A 6,238-nucleotide genomic window follows, 5' to 3' on the forward strand; every position below is an offset into this window, starting at 1 on the left:
AGCTACCATTCAGCAATGGTTATCATACCAAAATATCATCTACGGACATATACCTAAATTTGTAACTAGATTTTGCCACCATGAGTGGTACCAAAATCTGGTCTGGCCCATGTACAGGCAGAGCAAAACAGGTAAGGCGGGAACGAACTAGATAGAAGCTAGGACAATCTGACAGAGACTGAAGGGAGAGTGGGTCAGCTGGAGTCACGACAGTAACCCCTGGTTCGTTCGCTTGCTTGGTCATTTAAGGCAGAGGTCCACAATGGTAACAATTACTGTGTTACCCGGTCACAAAGTCCACCGCAATGTGTGACCAGGTCCTCCGAGGGATGGGGAGTGACTGGAGGAGACGCACAGGAACCCGATTAGAGGGCTTATTTTGGGCGCAGACTGAGCAGGCTGTCACAAACTCCTTGGTGTCACTCCTGATGGTGGGCCACCAGAAGCGTTGAGCGCTGAATGCCAGGGTGCGGTGCATACCGGGATGACAGGCAAGCCGAGAAGAGTGTCCCCACTGGAGAACCTGGGTACGGACAGAGTCAGGCACAAACAGGCGATCAGCTGGGCCATTCGCTGGGTCTGGCTGCTGCTCTTGAGCGGAACAAACCACTCTCTCAATTCCCCACTGGACTGCAGCGGTGACACACTCAGCGGGCAGGATGTGTTCTGGAGAGGAAGGAGAGTCAGAGTGGAGGTGACACAGAACATCTGGTTTACCACTCTTGGGGCCGGGTCGGTAGGATAGAATGTTAAGTAAGAAAGACTGTTAAGTAAGAAAGTTAAACCAGTGTCTCCACTCCATCGGGGCTAGCCGAACTGCTAGGATCTCCCAGGTGCCGATGTCATAGGTCCTCTCAGTGGGGTTGAGGCGATGGGTACCTAGCACGATGGGCACCTGGGGTAAGCGTATGAGGTGAAAACAAATCTCCTCTCGGCGAGCCTATAGCTCTTTTTGCCAAATTAAAGGAATCTCTCCAATAATCAAGAACTGTAATTCCAATACATGCTCCATTCAGAAAAACAGCCATCTTACACCATGCACCGCTGTACAGTACACACACATTTCAAAACAGCCACAAGAAAAATGGTAGGCCTATAACCTGCTGGAGGGGTGGTAGGGACTGTGCCAGGCCCCAACTGGATGTTTTTCTCCAGGGGAAGATTGGGAACTGACGTCTGTTTTGCCCCTCGCTCTCCCCCCAAAATATCTCACTTCCTGCCCCACAGTGTATCAATACGGCAGTGAATCATCATAGAATTACTCGTTTCTTTTTGTTTTTTTTGGTGATGTTTTATCTGATAAGTCTTGCTCTGTGCATCCAAATCGCCTCTCCTTGCAGAGACAGACGACGCCTACACACTGAGTCAGTGGCTGGAACGATCGCTATTTATTGGAGCAGAAGGCTCGACTGGAAACTATTCTCACAGCAACAGAGTAACTCACCGGGACACCGACAGCGTCCAATTCTGGGTTTAACCATCCTGAGAACAGAAGCGACAAGGTCCATCAGAGAAAGTAAGAGAAATGTTTTACAGTTGCCTGTATCGATTTATTTTGCATGCCGAGTTAAAGACAAATACGTTTAATATTCCTATAATATTCCTGCAGGAACTTATAGTGTATCTGTGGTACTCAATAGCGTACTTAATGGTATTATTTTATCTTTTTTTGGTTGGCTATCACTATAATATTGCTACAGGGACTATAGCAATATTATATTACAGGCTGCAGAATAAAACTGGGGCAGTTAGAAATCTAGAAATCTAGTTTGTAGCTGTGGTTCAGTCTCAGTTGCTGCCACCTGCTTTATAACTGTTGTCGACAATTAATAGTTTCTTCATAAAATCAGATAAAAATAAAAAGTAGGTTAAAAAAAAAGATTGGAAATCAGGCTATATAACTTCCAAGCTTTTAACCAAGCTTATCTTACCCATATTGGTTCTGTCCCCGCTGCAGATCATTTAACCCATGCACGGACATAGAGTGATGGCAAAAAATATATTCATTTAACCTAAACGGTAATGTATGTCTATAAGTAGGCTTTTGGCTTTTCCTCTGACATAACAGAGTCATAACAGTTTGTCCTGTCTCTATTCTGTGATGTGAGAGAAAGGGTGACCGGGCACCCATGGGAGATGCCTGGAAATATTAACCTACTCTCCGGATCAGGTTTAGGCTATTCTTAGTTCAGCCAAGCATGATATAAATAAGAAATCCCTGACCCCGCCCCCTTTAAATCTAAAAATGGTCCAAAATGATTGCCTTGAATTACATTCAACGGTACAGTTTACTATGTTTGCTTTTGAGGGTTCCTCTATTATTCTGTGATGAAAAAATATCCAGACCAGACTCACCTGGTGCAGAACAAACAATCTGATTGGCTTTATGATATCCTGAAGCTCACACTGCATGGTCAACTGACCATCTGCCCAGTTTGCCCACAGGGATCATTCAAGGTTCTTCTAACGTAATTCAACAACAAGCCCAAAACTTTAACCCCCCAGATGCAATGCTAATGCTAAGAAAAAAAAGGGAAATGTGAAGACAAATGTTTTTTTCAGTATTTTCAGTATTGAGTCCCATCTTCCTCCTGAGCAGGGCCGGCTCTAGACCGCTGGAGGCCCTACGCAAAATGTTCTGTGGAGACAAATGCTACCCACCATCAAGCAATAAAGACTGAATAAAAATGTAGTGTTTTTGTTTTGTATCGTATGTTTGTTACCTGTTATAAGATATGGCACATATCAAAGTAAAATGTAACAAATACAAAGGTTAATGTGGCTCTCTCTACTTGTGTGGACATGAGCTTAAAATGAAGACTTTCAAGGGGGCCTCAGCCAATAAGATCCATCTTTTTCTGGGGGTGGGCCTCCCCCATGATCACTGGCACGAATGTATCCAAAAAGATAAGATAAGATAAGATAAGATAAGATATATATATATTTTTTACAAGTACAAAAAATCCATTAAAGGATGCTTGAGGCCCTAGGCATTTGCCTATTAATCCTATAGGGAGAACCGGTTATGCTCCTGAGACACCTAAGATATTTAGTATTAAAGGTATCACATGCTTTTCTGACCGATTCAAAGTTTTACATTCCTTCTCCTAATCTACCAATGGCATCTTGCTTTCAGACAGCTGGCAGCCTCCGACAGTCACTGAGGAAACATCATGAGCTGCGGGGTAAAGGGCTATCTGAAGACTAAAGGGGGGAAACTCATGGCAGTCTGGGACGAGCAGTTGCAAGTCAGAGATGTCCAAGAGGAAAATAAAAAAGCAGGTATAATAACTTCTTCTTCGGTGGTACATGCCTATACTTTGCGATCGGGCTCTGAAATGAACACCCGACACACGGCAACTGTGGGTAAATTGTTGGCTGTGGCGAGTAAAATCGTCAAGTTACCCGCAACCATGCGGGTAGGTTTTTTGTGTTATTTTAACCAATATTTTTTGAATAAAATACTCAATTTCTATAATTGGATATGGTTGCAAATTTGAATGTATCATTGGCCACAGGTGCTGTGCCAGTTTGATCGACAGTCAAGACTTGTCTCTCTTAGTGTTAGTAACCTAATGGCCAATTAACAAGAGCGTCAATCAAAAAATGACACTAAAATGATGTTATAAGAGTCTGTGTTTCATTCTAGTGTTTTCCGCATCCAGCCTCATGCACAGAAATGTCTTATGGGTTGTCATCTCATAACGGCAAAACTCAAAGTCGGTCTGCACATCGTTCTCACTCCACCGCAGTAAAAACACGGTGGAGCAGGAATGTTGTGCAGACCGACTTTGAGTTTTGCAGCTGAATCCTTGTCCAGCATGATATGCTGGACATATGGAAGAGGTGGATGTGTGTCACTTTAATCCATCCACTGTCACCTTATAATGTCACCAAAAAACACTTTGTTCAGTATGAAGGGTGACGTGACGCTCCACACCAAACCCTTCCATGAATAAATAAAAATATCTTGAATGTCCTTAGATACTGTAGAACTCCATGCAGTGAGGAGCAATCTCTGATTTTAAAGGGAAATACATTATTGTGCCACATTCAATCATTCACACATAAACTAAAATTACTTCTCTCTTTTACAGTGACTGCTCACAGATGGACTATGAAAGACGGAGCTTCAAAATTTGCTTTCAGTTTCAGCAAATCTTCCTTTGTCTACTGCAAATCAGATGGTCCAGAGGAGGTAAATATTATTTATTAAAGCAACTGTTTAATTCTTCTTCAGTGGGAACAATGTGGAGGTCAGAATAAAGCATTAGAAACTGGAAAAACAAATCTGTGAAATTCCTCCCTGTGACATGGATACTAAATCCAAAGCCTATGCAAATACAGCAGTTTTTGTTATTTCACGTTGAGTGTTTATTGTTGAAAGTTAATACAATTTGAACGTTAAAACTCATCAGAGGTGATCATCTGAAGGCCCTCCAGATATTAAAAAACCCTGAAATAACACGTCCGGCGGTGATGACACAAACCAAGCGATGATATGAAAAACTAATTTTGTGAAAAAATGGTAAAATCAAGAGGTTGCACTGAAACACTGCTCAGTAGCTGAGAACTGGTTTACATCTTAACATGTAATATTGTCGTGGTTATGTTGTGGCTAGCTGTTGTACAGCAGGAATCAATGGAGGCGAGGCAAACACATGCCACAACAAGGAGGGAGCTGTTATGTTCCGGCAAACTTTTACAGTTATAGAGATACCTCAGTGATGATGATCACAGATGGGAATAGTCAGGCTTGTCTTACTGGTACAACTGGGCACAGACGGAGATGCTCGACATCTAGTACACAGGGCAGACAGTAGACAACTAACAAAGGGGAGGGGGAGAGGGACAAATATAAAGGGGTCTCCGCTATGCCCAGCAGCCTATCAAAATACACGAAACATTAACATGGCCGAATGAACTGTAGAACTATACCAATCCACGTTACAATATTTTACTTTTTAAAAATGAAAAGCTGTTTCATCCAATCATTATGTGTTTTGTGTGTCCACAGCAGATTGCGGTCACTGGAAAAACTGTAATCAGCGATGAAGAGAAACCGTATTATCTGTTCGACTGGAAACACGTAGGGAACGGCACGTTCCGCAGCTTGCAATCTGTGGCCGAACCCAAGAAACATCTCTGCACTGATGCTCAAGACCAAGTCCTCCTCAGTTCAGACAGTCAGCAGGTTGTTACTTTCCAACTCTTAGATAGGAATCAGAATGAAATACATCTTTCTGATATTACATTGTGTAATTGTTGGAAAAAATGAGTATGGACGACTACGGACATTGTCTCAACGTTCCTTTGCCAACACACAGTATATTTTCACAGGTTTTCAACATTGTGCACGCCGTCCTATCAACATTTTATTCAATGTTGAGATATTTGTGAAGTATGTCTTTTAGTCCCAGAGAATAAAACTGTGAATATTCTGTCACTCATGCTATTTTATACTCACTTGATTATTACTAGGTTTGATACAGTAAGGCGGACACTATTAACTTCCTTTGGCATTGCTGTGCAACATGCTACTAGGTATCACTACCGTTTTGACTCATCTGATTCTGTTATAAACATACTTTCTTTTCTTGTTACTGTCTGTATAGAGGTTATTTTTTGCAGTTGGGCAGAAATAGCAGAATATTTTTGTGTTATATCACCAAACGTTTATTTTTCACATATTGTATCACATTGACAAATGATTTCTTCTACCTGTTCTTAAAAAATAGTATTTTGTAATTGTTGAAAACTCTTCCTCCTGAAAGCAGCTACATTTAACTTGTTATGCACCTTATAACTGATGTACCTTCCCACAGTGTCTGTGGGAAAAAAACTAACGTTTATACCAGTCAGGAGGAGGAGGAGTTGTACGGCATGAAAATGGAAGATTACTGAATTTTTGTGAAAATGTTTCAAATCAGGTGATTTCAAATGTGTTTGTACAAAGCTTTAATGCAGGAGGACAATTTTTTGTGTAAGTTGTTTGCCTTTTCATGTCTTGCCTTTTCAGGGGATTGCTGGTGGTGGAAATGGAAAGCTTGTAGATTTGATGTGTCTTTTTCAGTTGCCAGAGAGATTCTTCAAATGTTTTGCAGTCATTTCTATGTTGACACAATGTAATAATACAGAAAAAAATAAACCTGATACTCTCTTTTCATTAACCAGGTGTATATCCATTATGAGTTTTCTACCTGATGACGTCCAAATGCTTTCATAAGAATACAGTATG

At 41.5% G+C, this 6,238-nt stretch overlaps 1 long non-coding RNA gene across 1 annotated transcript; it reads left to right on the forward strand.

The window, feature by feature from the left end:
• The first annotated feature begins 1,378 nt into the window (after nt 1-1,378).
• Nucleotides 1,379-5,728, forward strand: LOC139650868 (uncharacterized). Its single transcript, XR_011695663.1, has 4 exons — nt 1,379-1,516; nt 3,137-3,282; nt 4,098-4,198; nt 5,018-5,728. It is a non-coding gene; the product is annotated as an uncharacterized lncRNA (long non-coding RNA).
• Nucleotides 5,729-6,238: the final 510 nt, after the last annotated feature.

The sequence above is a fragment of the Centroberyx affinis genome, unplaced genomic scaffold, assembly GCF_046629955.1.
Source record: "Centroberyx affinis isolate AG114_WGS23_722 - 3 ecotype Tasmania unplaced genomic scaffold, CSIRO-AGI_Caff_v1 ptg001560l_1, whole genome shotgun sequence".
NCBI classification, from domain to species: Eukaryota; Metazoa; Chordata; class Actinopteri; order Beryciformes; family Berycidae; genus Centroberyx; species Centroberyx affinis.